At 33.9% G+C, this 17,080-nt stretch overlaps 1 protein-coding gene and 1 pseudogene across 1 annotated transcript in view; one reads left to right on the forward strand and one right to left on the reverse strand.

Moving 5' to 3' along the window:
* The window catches only part of LOC111140884 (LDL receptor related protein 1B), a 1,957,146-nt gene that overhangs the window by 1,526,862 nt on the left and 413,204 nt on the right, over positions 1-17,080 (forward strand). The window lies entirely within an intron of this gene.
* LOC111143225 lies at positions 15,747-16,215 on the reverse strand (annotated as a pseudogene).

Consider the following 17,080-nt stretch of genomic DNA (forward strand, 5'->3'; position numbering starts at 1 on the left):
TTCTCCTTCTCCCTCTGCCCCTTACCCCCACTCATGCTCTCTCTCTCACTCTTAAATAAATAAAAATAACAATCTAAAAAAAAAAAAAGACTAAACGGTAGAAACCATTCTACTCCAATGTTAGAAAAGTGATTTTTTTAAAATATGCAGTGTATAGAAAGTAAATACAATGCCAGAAATGAAAAGATCACATCAAAATGGTCAGAACGTATATGAGGATCAAATAAGTGAGCTGACAGGGTTTGAAGTGCAGGCAGATTAGTGAGTTAGTTTAATTAGTGAATTAGCTTAATTGTACAAGAGACAGATTTGCTATGAACATTTAAAAAATCTGGCTTGAGCTATAGAAGTGTTTTGATATTTTGTATCCCTGACAATGTTAAGAAAAATTATTGAAATATTTAGAAATTTATTGAAATTATTGAATTAAGATAATTCAAAATTCATTTACTAGAAATATAGAAAATATAACAGATGATTACCATCAAGGTTAATGGATATAGAATTTGGAAACCACTATATTTTTAAAGTATGGGAAAAACCTAAACCTTATTTCACTGATGAATGAAGAAATTCATAATTACTTACTTAAATACAAGGTCAGTCAATTATTGAAAATCTACTGCTTTTTGAGCATAATTCAAGAGGGGCTGAAAATACAGAGAGATATGAGATACCTCATGTACATAATCCAATTGAATTTAAGAACCCATAAAAGTTTCTCTTGTGTCATCCTGGGACAACTCTGCCCATTTAGGAAACCCTGGGTAGAATTTATTTAATGCTATCATTTGACAGTAATGATTATACTTATTGATGTTTGGGAAAATGCAATGCCCAGACAGTAGTATTTCAAATGACAATCTAGTAAAGACAGTGAACAACACAGAGAGCAGATGTTTCTTTATGATAGTAAGAGACCCTTCGCAATACGTTTCAGATGTCAAACTCATTTTTGCTTAGCACTCCTTCTTGTCTCTTATGAGTAAGCATAATTTCTCTTAAACATATGGCCCAAAATGGAGTAAGTGTGGGAAATCCCATTTATAACTTCAATCTATGTTATTGAGGGAAAAAATCTTCTGAATTAGTAATAAAAACCATCTCTTCTCACTTAGAGGAAAATGCTTCACACTGATGAAGCGAGACTAATATTCAGCATTTTAAAAAAGTATACAGAAAAATATAATGGAACAGTTTCTTTTTTAACAAGATGCCAAATCCATTTATTCCAATTATCCAGTCAATCTTCAAAGTTTAAGTGTTAACAGTCTTTAAAATATCTGCTAAAGATCAAGGTGTATATTCCTTTACATGTTTATTCTTATAAAATATGTTAAATATCAAAATATTTATTTTCAGATATTATTTATCTTTAGGGCACCTGGATGCTCAGTGGGTTAAGTGTCTGTCTTTGGCTTAGGTCTTGATCCTGGAATCTTGGAATCCAGCCCCCCCGTCGGGCTCTGTGCTCAGTGGGGAGCCTGCTTCTCCCTCTCTCTGCTGCTCCCCCTGCTTATGCTCTCTCATTCACTCTCTCTCTCTCAAATAAATAAATAAAATATATTTTTAAAAAATCATCTTCTTTAATTTCATAATTTGTTTATAATAAGCTATTTTAAAATTACAATTGCTGAGCTATTTTAAAATCACAATTTCCTCAGTTTTTTTCTGTCTTTTTAAATCTGTTTGTAATAGTAATACAGATTCAAAAGAATAGTAATACAAGTTCATTGAAGAAAAGTTTCATTATACAAATATGACGTATAATAAAGAAAATTAAAAACACTCATAATCTGATCACCTGGATATACCTACCTTTAACATTTTAGTTTCTTATTTTTAAGCATTATTTTGAAATTTCACTTGTATTTTTATCAAAGTTTTGTATTCATAATTTTAAAATCAAGTAGTTTTATAAATTGTATAAACTAGTAATCAACTATGCAGTATTTCCCGATCTCATTACCATTTCCCAGATGCCATTAATTTAAACTCACTTACCTATTCCTTGTCACTTCTCTCTCTCTTTCCCTCTCTCTCTCGCTCCCTCTCTCTCTCTCTTTCCCTCTCTCTCTCGCTCCCTCTCTCTCTCTCCATACCTATATATATGATAATGTATACATATGTGTGTGTGTGTGTGTGTGTATGTATGTAAAATACGTAATACTTCTATTTCCTTGTAATTCAGTTTCATATATTATCTTTCCCTTTCAGACATGAACAAAAAGGGCTTGGATTTCTTATATAGTTTACAGACTTCCCCCCCTAATGCATATTTCCTACCCCATCCTTCCATTATGGTTATATTACAATTATATTTAATTTCATCATTACTCTTTCCATATACTTATTATCATATACATCTTAATAATGGTTAAACCAAGTAGTATATTATGGTTATATTATCTTATACAACTTCCTATTCTCCATGGAATTACTAGTTATTTCTTTTTTCTCTCCTTTTCTTATGGTACCTATCACTATTGTATTATATTATTTTCTTAAGAGATATGTATATGTCTTCTCACTAGCTTCCCCCAAAATATTCAATAAAATAAATTTTTACAACTTTACATTTCTGAAAAATGCCAACTTTATGTCATTGCTTTATTGTGTTATATTCTGGGGGATCTCAAATTTATCTTCCAATTTTTTTTTTCTGTTGATTTTTAAGCTTTTGCTACCATACTATAATTTTCTAACTCTCTTTTTGGGATATTCCTTAGTATACATTATTTTCCTGTATTCTTTCTGTTTTCTTCATTTTCCTTTTCAATATATTATTCTTTTTGTCTGGGCCTTTCATGTTGGAGCTGTTCCTCAAATATATGGTGTTATTTCATTGTCCTTTGATAGCCATAGTGGGTTATCTCTGCTCAGGATGCTGACTTTTCCTTAAACCCCTTCTCCTTTGATGAGTTCAACCTTAGCTCTGACTGGTGTTTTGAAGTCCAGATTTTCTGTGGATCAGCTTCTCCATAGTATACCCCTCATCTTCTGTCCTCATATGTAAGGGCTTCTTAAATCATACTCAAACAAATCTTCTATTTTTCAGACTCGCCCATACCCTGCCAGCAGCACTACCTGCCATTTCTAATTCCTGGGTTCTTCTGGGATTATGCAGTGGCAAAAAATTATAGATACTTAACATCCATCTTTCCCAAATCTGATGATTTGATCATCTGATCTCTGGTATAATTTCATTTTTAAAATTTGTATGTATGTTGTAATGTCTTTATTTTCATTTATGTAGACTTTTAGAAGGGTGTGATGATAAATATATTTTATTTTTCATATTTAACTGGAAAACTTTTTACATTTTTTCTTCATGTTCATATAAAACTAACACATACTCCCAGCTCTATATTTCCAAGTTTCTCCTAAAATGAGATAGGCACATATGTAGCCATTTATGCCTATGCATAAAATACCAATTATATATAAAAACTCATTTTTGTTTTGTTAAACATTGACTTTGACGTTTATTGTGAAAATTGCTACCCAGGACATGCTCGTATGTACAGTTACCTCAGAAATAAACAAATGTTGAATGCTGATATTGTAACACAAATTCCCAGATATTAAGGAAATGCTTAATTTCGATCATATAATGGCAAGATTGTCACTTACTATCTATTATAGGTAACTGTAATAAGAAATCATTAAAATTCAAAACTATAGCAGAGGGTTCCAGCAATAAAAATAGCAGCATATCCATGATTTATAATGGAAGTTAATGACACCCAAAGTATTTTGTTATAAGGAAAATTTTAGAATCAGTTATTTTAATGGTACTTAATACATATGACATATACATCTATACATACATACACATATGTGTAAGATGTTCAATCAAACCTAATCCAAATTGGATAGGCATTTTGTATCATAATACTTTTCCCACTATTCCATAGTGGGAAATGACACACCAGTCACTAAATCTGCTGGTTGTTATGGTTACATAAAAATAGAAATTTATATGTCATGATTTTGGTGGTACTTTATCAAGTGAGTACATCATAATTTCTCTAAATATCCTGTAATAATTGGGCATTTCAGAAATTTCCAATTTTCCTGAGTATAAATAGAGGTCTTTCCTTTGAATGGATGACTAATGGAGCAACCACTGGATTTGGGGGGGGAGATGCTAACAAATAAAATAAGTAGTGCAACTTTTTTTTTTCCAACTTCATTTAATAACCTCAAAGCTTTAGAGTTTTTTAATATCATTTGTGAATTTAAATCGAGAGCTCTGGTATTTATTTTTAAAATCTTGATTTTGGGACACCTGGGTGGCTCAGTTAAGTATCTGCCTTTGGTTCAGGTCATGATCTAGGGTCCTGGGATTGAGCCCCATGTCCCACTCCCTGCTAAGTGGAATGTCTGTCTTCTCCCTCTTCCTCTTCCCCTCCCCACACCACTGCTTGTGTTCTCTCTTGCTCGTGCTCTTTCTCGCAAATAAATAAAGTCTTTTTAAAAAATCTTGACTTCAAGAATAGTTTTTGAAACTTACATCAAGCTTTTTAACACCATCTTCAATAATTTTTTAAACATGTTTAACTAGTCTCAGTAATATAAAATAGGTTATATCTGTTTTCTTCCATTGTGTAGTTATTCAGATCTGGATTTATTTTTTTAGATGGGCTATTAGGAGTCTTCAACAAACTATTTTAAAATAGTACTTAAACAGTTTATTTCTATGCCTACATTTGTGATAATATTGTTAAGTTCTTTTTGTACATGAAAAGAAACCTGCCAGATTCTATTGTTGTTGTTGTTGTTGTTGTTGTTTGTTTTCTAATGTTTTTCTCCCTGAACTCTGTTTTAACACTTCATTTTCTTCTCAATTTTGGTAATAGAGGTAAGTGAAGTCGGTGTGAATTTTGTTCCTTTGAACTGTTGTTTTTTCTTTCCTACACCACCAAGCAGTTCTCCCATTTTCAGAAGACACTGAGTATACTATGAATTTAATATGATTCTGATGCTATTTACCGGAAGATACCATCAGATCCCACAGATTAAGGGTTTAGTCCCACAAGACTGCCCCCACTCCAGACACCTGTTTTAAGTCCCATTTATACTTCTGACAGACTGGCTATAAACCAGAGGTTCCCATGACCCTTTCCTCTGGTTTGATTAATTTGCTTGAGTAGCTTAGAAAACTCAGAAATGTTTACTTAAATTCACCAGTTTATTAAGATGGATATTGTAAAGATTTTTTTTTTTTAATTTATTTGACAGACAGAGATCACAAGTAGGCAGAGAGGCAGGCAGAGAGAGAGAGGAGGAAGCAGGCTCCTGGCCAAGCAGAGAGCCCGATGAGGGGCTCGATCCTAGGACCCTGAGATCAGGACCTGAGCCGAAGGCAGAGGCTTTAACCCACTGAGTCACCCAGGCGTCCCTAAGATGGCTATTATAAAAAGTGCAGATGAACAACCAGAAGAAGAGATACATAGGGCGAGGTCTACAATATCCTAAACGCAGAAGCTTCTGTTCCCATGAAACAGGAGTGTACCATCCTCCCAGCATGGGGGGGTTTTTATGAACCCAGAAACCCACAAACATCTTTGTTTGGGAGTTTTTACAGAGATTATTCTGCAGACCCCCCAGATCCTTTTCCTCTTCACAGAGGTTAGAGAGTGGGGCTGAAAGTTCAAAGTTTCTAATCACTTGTCTGGTTACCTGTCCTATCCTAAGACTATCCAGGGGTCCCACCTTGTCACCTCATTAGCATGAACTCAAGTGTGCTCAAAAGGGGCTTCTTATGAATATTAGAAGACTATCACTCAGGAAATTCTAAGGATTTTAGGAGCTTTGTGCCAGGAACTACGGATGAAAACCATATATGGCTTATTATAATCCACTTTGTATATAATTTTATTTTCCTGTCTTGAAGTTTGAGTATATATGGTTGTGAATGTGAAAATTGTCCAGAATAAGTCTAAATGGATCTCTCTCACTAATTTTTTCCTGTTTTTTACTCTTCATGTGCAGTGTTTTCATTAGTTACGTAGTCAAAAATTTTATCTTTGATTACTGCTTTTGTTCCAGTTTTTTAGTCATTTTATAGTTCAGTAGCCTCTAAGTTCCCTCCATATCTATTCTATTTTTACTTATTTTTATCTCTACAAATTTATCACGGGGTGTCTCAGATCCTTCTCATCGGTAATTCAGTGTTTGAAAATGGCAATTGTGTTCTTTACTGTGCCACTTGTAAATTTTAATTTTGTTTTTGCCTACTGAATTTCCTATAATCTTTCCTATCTCAAATATCTTCCTTTTTACCTCAGTCCCTTGCTTTTTAATAGCATTTTCTTTTCTTTTGACTTTCTGCTACTCCTTCATAATGTCTTTTTAAATTTAATTTATTTTGCATTCTATAAACTTTAGAAGTCAGGCCATTTTTTAATATGTTCTTCTGTTACTACCCATTTTCAGAAGCATATTATTTCCTATGCCTTTGGATGAAATTCATTTCTCTTTTTTCTGAAGTTTCTATACATTAGAATTATGTTTTCTATTTTTCAATTGTGTGTGTGTGTATATATTTTTTGTTTGTTTGTTTGTTTGTTTTTTAAGTAAGCTCCATGTACACTATGGAGCCCAACACAGGGCTTGAACTTAAACGACTCTGAGATCAAGACCTGAACTGAGATTGAGAGTCAGACGCTTATCTGACTGAGCCACCCAGGCGCCCTTATGATTTTTTATTCTTTTTTAAATAAGCTCTGCATCCAATGTGGGGCTTGAAGTCATGACCCTGAGATCAAAAGTCTCACACTCTACTGTCCGAGCCAGTCAGGTACCCCTTTCAATTGTTTTTTGATCTTAGAAGGCAAACCTGCTGTTAGATAATAATCATTATGTATAATTTGCCTTTGATTCTACTCAGATGACTTTCTTAAACCTTCAGCTTAAAAGCAGAGCGATATACATGTCTCTTAACCTGATGCTTAGTGTCTATGAGCCTTTCATCTACATGTTCTAGACCATGTGGTATTTTCTTCTAATCAAAATAGTTGCTTCCATGACCTCTTAGCTTTGTGGAATATATGACAAACTACAATCTCCTTCTTTCATATTTTCCCTCTAACACATTAGCTATTTGGGAAGCCATGTCTTCATAGGTAAAATGACTTCTTCCAGTTTTTATTTCGTAAATGTACGGCCAGGTTGTTCAGTTGCTTCCTGGAATGGGTGAAGAAAAATAAATATTACAGACTATAATTAGGGAAAGGGGCTAAGGTACTCTTTAAGAAGTAACATGTATACAGTATTATATGATTACTTGGTTTACTATTCATTTGGATTTACTATTTCTGAGCTAGGGAATATACAATGAGGTTGTGAAAATAATACATGTTAACTTCTATTTTAATGCATTTACTTTATTTCCCTGGCTAAATATTCCTGTTATTAGTTGTGTTTCTTAATCCAGGCCTGTTGGCCTTGTAATTATAGGATAGCTCTCCTTAATGTTGGGGCAAATTTTCTGTCATTACCAGAAGTTAGTGGTGATGTGAATTTTCACATGTATTTCTTCTGAGTTCTTCCCAAGTCATTTTAGTGGTGGGCACTGCCTCAGGAACTTACCTCAGGAACCATTTAAATCAAGTTCCTCAGCCTATTATGTCCTTCAGTCAAATGGTACAATTCCTTTCCCTGGCTCACTAGTCCTGTTTGGATCTAAGGAAAATATTATTTTAATGAAATGCTCTAGTTTTATTGCTTCTGAATTGTAATGCTATCAGGCCAGTCTTTAAAATGATTCACCTAAACTCTTTCTGTCTTGGTGCCAGATGCACTGACTTCATCTCTCCTGAAGTTTCTGATAAATCTCTGCCTTTTATATTAGAAAACAGAAAACTCAAAGTAGTATCCAGAAATTAAAAACAAAAAGGACTTTGCCAATAGAGTAGCATGTTGAGAATTAATATTTCCCCCAAGGAAAATGATTTCTCCTATAAAGTTTTTTTTTTTTTTTTTAGTATCATATCATCTCTTTTTGAGAGCAGAACAAGAATCTAAAAGTACATATTTCTCAAAGCAGAGAAATATTAAAATAGTTTAATTTACAAATTCAAAACAAAAACGGGATTGGTTCACTTATATAAACTTCATGAATGTCTATAGAATACATTGAATTTTGTGTCCTGAGGTTTCTTCATTTTTCTACTACTAAAATACAGTATAAGCACATTAACACAAATATACTCCCACTTTTGTTACCAAGGTCTTACCCATCAAGATAATAATCCACTTGCCTTAGGGAATTAAAAAAAAAAAAATGTAATGCTGATGCCAGCTAAGCACATGTAGCTTTTGTTATTTCCTTTTTTGGTGAGCCCTAATTCTTATGATTCGGCAGACCCAGAAGATCAGGAGAAGAGGATTCAAAGTGAGTCTGATACTAGCATTGCAAGCATTCAAACTATTTGGTTTAAGCCAAGTATTATGACATTAATATGTAACATAACAACAACAACAACCACAAAATTAAGGAAGCAATCTCTCTTGTTGTGCACTCTTGTCTTTTTTTTTTCAATTCAATTTAATTAGCATATGGTGTATTATTAGTTTCAGAGGTAATTTGGTGATTCATCAGTTTCATATAAAACCCAGGGCCCATCTTAATGCCCATAACCCAGTTACCCCATAGCTCCACCCACCTCCCCTCCAGCAACCCAGTTTATTTCCAATAGTTATGTTTTCTCTCCCTCCTGTTTTCTTCTTATTTTTCCTTCCCTTGTCCTATGTTTGTTTATCTGTTTTGTTTCTTAAATTCCACATATGAATGAAATCATATGACATTTGTCTTTCTGTGAGTGATTTATTTCACTTAGCATAATACCCTCCTGTTCCACCCACCTCCTTGCAAATAGCAAGATTTCATTCTTTTTGATGGCTGAGTACTATTCAGTACTCAAAGTAGATGTGGTAAATATATATCTTCTTTATCTATTCATCTGTCAATGGACATGTGGGTTCTTTCCATCATTTGGCTATTGTGGACACTGCTACTGTAAACATTGAGGTGCGTGTGCTCCTTCAAATCACTACATGAGTATCCTTTGGATAAAAACCCAGTAGTGCAATTGCTGGGTCACAGAGCAGCTCTATTTTCAAGTTTTTGAGCAACCTCCATACTATTTTCCAGGGTGGTTGCACCAGCTTGCATTCCCATCAGCAGTATGAGAGGGATCCCCTTTTTACACATCCTCACCAACATCTGTTGTTTCCTGACTTGTTAATTTTAGCCATTCTGACCAGTGTGACATGGTATCTCACCGTGGTTTTGATTTGTATTTCCCTGATGCCAAGTGATGAGCATGTTTTTTTTCATGGGTCTGTTGGCCATTTGTGTATCTTCCTTGGAGAAATGTCTGTTCATGTCTTCTTCCCATTTCTTGACTGGATATTTTGGTTTTGGGGTGTTGAGTTTGATAAATTATTTTTTTATATTTTACTTATAAGATTATTGGTCTATTTATTTATCTATTGAGATTTTATTTATTTAATTTTGGGAAAGAGATATAGTGCATACATGCACATGAGCAGGGGTGGGGCAGAGGGCAGGGGTTGCAGAGGGAAAAGCAGACTCCCCACTGAGAAGGGAGCCTGATGAGGGACTCAATCCCAGGATCCTCATATCATGATCTGAGCCTATGGCAGATGCTTAACTGACTGAGCCACCAAGGCACCCCGAATTTAATAAGTTCTTTAACAAAAATCAAATCCTTGAGCTCCTGAAAGAAAGGAAGTTACATTTTTTGAATATTTCAACTACAAAATTAGTCCGAGCTGTTCCATTAGTAGCATGCAGACTGGAGAGAAGTTAGAATGTGCGATTCAAAGAACTTAAATAGTGGGTCACCTGGGTGGCTCAGTGGGTTAAGCCTCTGCCTTCGGCTCAGGTCGTGGTCTCAGGGTCCTGGGATCGAGCCCCACGTCGGGCTCCCTGCTCAGCGGGGAGCCTGCTTCCCTTCCTCTCTCTCTCTGCCTGCCTCTCTGCCTACTTGTGATCTCTGTCTGTCAAATAAATAAATAAAATCTTCAAAGAACTTAAATAGTTCTTTCCTTGAAAGTGCTATGGGTAGGATATAATTGCCACTACCCCATAAAGGATAGTGGTGCTTTAGCACCACTAACCTTTATGAAAGATTGGTGAAATAGGTGAAGGCTGTATTTCAAAGATTTAGAGAAAAAAAATTGACAGGAATTGATGGTCATTTGAATGTGGCAAGTGAAGGGAGGGAGGAGATATACTTATGTAACTTTGGTTTCCACCTTGAATTAAATGGGAAAAATCACAATTGATATAGGGAATACCAGATGAAGAACAGGCTTTGAGAACATTATCTTGAGGTTAGTGTTAGATTTATTCAATTTGATGGACCTAAGAAAGGTCTATGCTGAAAATATTTAAAAGGCAGTTTAAAATATTGCCAGAGTTCAGAAAATGTGTTGAAGATCAATGTTCTAGAGATATAATCTGATCAGTTTTACTTCTAAAATATACCTTGGGTCAGTCCCTTTCTCCCCAATCCCATCACCAGTATCCTTGTCTAGCTAATCATCACAATTGCTATTCTTGTTGCAACTGTAGACAGTTTCCAACTTCTGTCTTTAACTCTATAAATTGTGTTCCATAAACTGCCAGAGTGATATGCTTTAAGAATGGGATTATATAACTTCTCTGCTTAACCGCACTAGGTCGCAATTAAATAAAAATTCAAAATCCTTGCTGTATCTTTAAGGACCTTGCAAAACCTGTTTCCTGGGATTTCAGATCATTCCTGTGTGATTCTTGAGACTTAAGGCTTACTAGATTTTCAGTTTTTCAAGCTGTTCTACCTCAAATTTGTCATGTATGATTTCCTCTGCCTGGAAAGTTCTTTTTCATTATGTTAACCCTAAATCCTATCCTACCCTCTGTGCTTACCCATATCAGTATTTTTTCCTTTGCTTCATTTCTCAGCTTAAACATTACTTCCAGAGAATGATCTGATAACCACAACTCTTCACATTCTCCACCCTATTCCACAAAAACAAAAACAAAAACAAACAAACAAACAAACAAACAAACAAAAACCCTGATTTTCTGATTTGGGTCTAACTTGTCCTGGAGACGGTATGGTTGATGAGAGCAGGGACCACTGGTGATTTGTCCCCAGCACGTATATAGACCATATGCCCATATTCCCCAGTTGCCCAGGACTGTTCCATTTTGTGCCTGCTGACCTGATATGATTATTACCAACACCTTCTTTCTTGTTACCAACACCTATTACACTTTCACAAATGTCTCTGCTTGGATGATAAATTATATGCCAGCTCATTATGTATACTATACCTTCAATAAATATTTTTTGAATGAGTGAATAAATGGGAGGCTCTAACACATATGTTTTTAAAAAGTATAGAAAAAAGAGGAGAGTTTGAAGTGCAGTACTATAGCTCACTGACAATATAATATATAAAGAGTAGAAGAAGCTATTTTAAGACACCTGGAAAGTGTGAGTATTTGTATATGTTTTTTGTGAGTGTGTAACAACGTTAATTATTTAAGAATTCATTCAACCTATAGATGGAATGGTCCATAAAGGTCTCTAAAATTATAGTCTCTCAAAATATAGTTTTAATTCTATTTATTTTGCCACTGGTAACTAAATGTTATATCTTTAAACTTTTTTTTATTGTTATAAAGATTTCTTTGTGTCTAGCTAACTTTTCATCTCTTGAAACTAAGGTCCATTACTGCTGTTTTACTAGTTGGTAGATGGAGAAGGAACTAAATCCCTCTAATCCTCTATTTGATCGAAATCTGTAATCAAAGTAATATTTATGTTAATTAATAGGCCATTTTTTCATTTTCAAATCATTAGAAAATTAGAAAAAATACTAGAAAATTAATAAATGTCATTAAAGCTTTTTTCTTCAGAGGTATTTCTTTAAATACAGATTTTTAAAAGTCTAAAAATTCATGAAGAGTATTTAGATATTAATATGTATGAGGGAATAGCTAGAATTTCTTTTAGATAATTTACTTTTAAATATCTATTTTTGCTCTATTTTGATATTGAGAAGTGGTATTACTTCATGCTATGTTGAAATATTATTCAGTATTCTCTCAGAAAAATATTGTGTCCACTAGTCATATAAATTTATGTGAATATAGACTTAAAACTATATTTCTCTAAAATATTTAACATATGTAGACATTTGGATTTTAGATACTTTTGTAAAGAAAGCATTTACAGGCAGAATTTTAAAAATAACTTTGCAAGCTGTTATGAATATAACATGTTTTGACTTATAATTTCATAATTTTCACTCCATTTAAATGCAAAGAAAAACTAGAAAATTATTTCACTTAATTATAACACATTTTCCCATTAGTATTCAAAATACCATACTTCATTTATCCAAAGAAGATAACTGGAATAACACCATTTGTCTAGAAAATATCAAGAAACACCAAGAAAGTCATGTCTCAATGTTTGTGTATTTACGCTGTATATATAGACACATGAATATATACAAAACATATGTACATATGTATAGGTATATCTGTATACTTCAAAAGCAAACATACACACATACATATGCACATGTCTTTCACATGCATCGGTATATACACATATTGTATATATACGTATGTGTTTCCTCATGTACATTTACATTTATATATATAAATATCAATATAAATATATATACATATATATGTGTGTGTGTGTGTGTATATATATATATATATATATATATATATATATATTCCAGAAATGGTGCTGAAACATTTAATTTTATTTCAAACAATAAGCAACATAGAAAATTAACAAACATAAATTATAAAATGTAGTTACTTTGTGCTCCAATGTTAAAAGTAACAAAGTTTATGTTTTGTTAATATTAAAAAAATACTAACATTATGTGAATAGTATTTATTGATGAATAGGGCCTAGAATAGAGGAGGTAGCTGGGAATAAGAAAGTACATGGGCTTCGGCATCAGACAGATCTGACTTTGAATCTAGGTTTTGTCACTTACATAATCTTAGAAGTTATTTACCTCTTTTCAGTTTCTCCATCTACTAAATTAAAACTACGCTTTGCATAAGTACCAACAGGAGCGCTTTGTCAAACATGCAAAATGTGATTTCTATGCTCAGTGCTCAAACCCGTGGAGTTCAGATTCACCCGTCATGTTCTTGAAGGGTATTCATAGATCCAAGTACTTTCAGAGTGGGATTATTGGGATGGTCTGAAAAGTTTGTCCTATGAGAACTAGCAAGATTTATTCTGGGAAAAGAAGCAACTAATGCATGAAAGCTAACTTCAAAATCGAAAGAGCTGATATTTAGGAATACTTATTTTCTCTCTTGGTCTATTTGGGTAGGTGGAATTAAGAAAATTGATTTTTGAACATCATATAAAGTAAGCAGGTGTTATTATATAATTGCAGACCTTGCTGACAGACTGTGAATCTATTCAAACTCAAAGTGATATAATTATATATAGTGATATAAATAGCATAAAATATATATTACAAAGAATATAATGTGAGTAGAAAAAAAATAACAGCAATGTTGCTCTAGTTTCAGGAATTAAGGCAAATGACCAAGTAATATAAAAAGGGTAGGAAAGTTTCAAATCAAGAATATTGGGAAAGCGTTAATATAGAAAAAAAAGAGGCCTTTTTAGAGAGGGTGGAAGAAAGAAAGATTGATTATATTAAAATTTCAACATGGAAAGATAGGCAGTTAATAAACTTTTTTTTCTTTTTTTATTTATTTGACAGACAGAGATCACAAGCAGGCAGAGAGGCAGGCAGAGACAGAGAGGAGGAAGCAGGCTCCCTGCTGAGTGGAGAGCCAGAAGCCAGGCTCAATCCCAGGAGCCTGGGATCAAGACTGAGTCAAAGGCAGAGGCTTTAACCCACTGAGGCACCAAGGCACCCCAGCAGTTGATAAACTTTATGTCTAATGGTAACAGTCCATTTAACCAAGGAGCAAGCTCATTATGTACCCAACACTGTGCATTTGATTTCTAGTAGGCCATAAAATATTTACAAAAATGTGGGATGGGCAATAATATATCACTGACATGTTGCAGATGAAAAAACTGAGGATTTGAAAGAAAGGAAAAAATGAGGATTAGAACAGTTAAATAATTGCTTAAGGTCACACATTTGGTAGAGCAAAGATTTAGAATTAGAGTTATTTTATTTTATTTTATTTTTAAATTTTATTTATTTATTTGACAGACAGAGATCACAAGTAGGCAGAGACAGGCAGAGAGAGAGGCAGAGAGAGAGGAAGGGAAGCAGGCTCCCGGCCAAGCAGAGAGCCCGATGCGGGGCTCGATCCCAGGACTCTGGGATCACGACCTGAGCCAAAGGCAGAGGCTTTAACCCACTGAGCCACCCAGGAGCCCCAGAATCAGAGTTATTTTAAAAGGTGAAAGATTTATACGATCTGAAGAGAAACCAGAGTATTAGAATCAGAGTTATTTTACATGTGAGTTTGAGCTTTTAACCATTATATTCTACATCTTCTATAGAGTATTAGTTTTTGTGTTTTTTGTTTTTTTTTTCACCCCAGCATTTCACAATGACATTTAACTTCTCAAATATTCTGGTTACATATTTATGTGTACTAACAATTCAATAAAAAACTGACAAATGTAAAAATTTCAAAAAATTTCCTTGATTAATTTTCTATCAAGTGCTCATAAATGTCCTCAATTTTTTACTGTTATTTTAACTTTAATGAATTAATTTTATTGGGATCTGTTAGTTTGCATGTAAATTATATAGTGAAAATTTCATTCTTTACCTTATTCAGATTCTAATTGCGTGGACTATAGATTGTAATATATGCATTTTCACATGTAGCCATTAATTTTAATGCGATCAATTTGCCCAAGTCACAGGTTGCTGATCTTAATTTCATCATGAAGTCTTAATTTTTCTGTCAAATTCAAATTTTATCATATAAGCTTAAGTCCATTCCTATTCTATTTTTGTTCTGATTGTATTGTTGGCATCTAATTTTTTTGAAGATCAATATTTATATTTTCAACCTTGTTAACAAGATGCAATTCCTCAATAAATTTTGAATCTATTATAAGATTTACTAGTATGATTTTAGCCATTATCACTAGCTAATTGACTTAATCTCATGGACCTGACCTCAGAGGTAGAGACCACCTAGGTAGAGAAGAGATGCTTCCATTCCTTCCTGGAGATTTCTGTTAGGGGGCTCTTGATAGATGTCATCTTGGAGTAAACAACAAGGTCAGTACTGTGGCATTTTTAGAAACAAACATCTGTGACATCTGGATTTGGTTGGATTTTTGTGTTGAGGAATGGGATCATGAAATATCAAACAGTTTTTAAGCATTCACCAAAAATGTGTTTCCTGGTTTGAATCTGAAATGAGAAAAGATGAATTTATGCCTCTGTCAGCAATATTTCAATTAAAGTTTTTGTGTTTTTAAGAGACAGATATCATTCCCAATTTTGCAGGTTAGTAACTAAGTTCTTCTGTTGTTATTTTCATTTAGTATTTCAAAATCATAACAACTCTGCAATCCAGCTGGACTTGGAAGGGAGTAAGAAAAATATAGAACCATAGAACTGCAGCAAGAGCGCAAAAATTATAAAGTATTTTGAGCAGATGGGGGCAAAGGGATACTTTCCTGAGCTGTTGAAGGAATTGTCTGGTAGTTAAGATAAAACACAAGTCAAATCAGATTCGTCCAATCAGCAGTGGTGATCTTCTTGCTGGCCTTGCCATTACTGGACACAAACCACACCGTGGCTTCCATAATATTTATGTCATCTTTCACTTTGCCAAAAACTACATGTTTGCCATCCAACAACTCAGTCATGGCAGTGCAGATGAAAAACTGGGAACTCTCTGTGTTGAGTCCAACATTTGCCACAGACAAGATCCCAGGACCCATGTGCTTCAGGATGAAATTCTCATCATCAAATTCCCCCCATAGATGGACTTGCCACCAGTGTCATGATGGCGTGTGACGTCACCACCCAGGCACAGAAATCCCAGAATAATCCTGTGAAAGCAGGATTCTTTGAAACCAAACTCTCTCCCCCATGCTCAAAGCATGAGCATTCTCTGCTCTTTTTGAAACTTTGTCCCAAGGGCTCACTGTCCATGACAATGTTGAAGAACATGGTGGGGTTGACCATGGCTGGGAGACACAGGTGGCTCTCGGGTGTGGTATCTGCAAAGCCTGTAACTAAGTTCTGAATCAAGTCATACATTTCAAGATTACAACCTGAACTTGGAAACAAGTTGTCTCCATGTTTAATCTTATGCACAATAAGTAAACCCAGGTATAGATTTATAGGAAACCAGTGTGTATGAGTGTATGATTTTCTCCAGAAGTAATATTCAGTCCCATTGAATAACCTAGTTCAATGATTAAACATAGGCAAATGAAATAGTATAGACAAAGATTTCTTGATTGCTAACAACGGCATTCCAGAAATAATTCACATTGTTTTCCATTCAGTTAGAAATAAAATCAGGATTGGCTTAAAGGGAAAATATTAAGTGAATCAATAGTGAGGTTGCAATGATAACAAGTAATGTTTTTGTTAGAAATAAATTTACAGAAAAAGCAGAAATCCAGGAGGTGATTATGAGGAAGATTTTATGCCTAACACCTTAAACAGGAAACCTTTCATAAATATTTCAGTGTTTTTTTTTTAAACCAAAGAATTTTATACTTAAATGAGAAAACAAAGAAAAAAGAATATTTATCTTGAGTGGCTGCTTCACTATCTCTGTAAACACTCAAACACCTATCTCATTGTGGCAAAGAGCATTGGTCATATACTAGATCAGAGTGTTTTTCTCAACATAGCTCTGTGTTTGATCAAAATGAAATGACTAATGCTATTATGTGTCCTTTTGAAAATAAAAAACACAAAGGCATGATAATGGCTTTTATTTTAATAATTTTATAGTAATAATTTTATCTGTCCAATATAAGAAGAGATGAGTAAAAATAGCAGGACTCTTACCCCTTCATATATGATCAATATCCTC

This window comes from Enhydra lutris, unplaced genomic scaffold, assembly GCF_002288905.1.
Source record: "Enhydra lutris kenyoni isolate GAN:26980312 unplaced genomic scaffold, ASM228890v2 scaffoldscaffold1, whole genome shotgun sequence".
NCBI classification, from domain to species: Eukaryota; Metazoa; Chordata; class Mammalia; order Carnivora; family Mustelidae; genus Enhydra; species Enhydra lutris.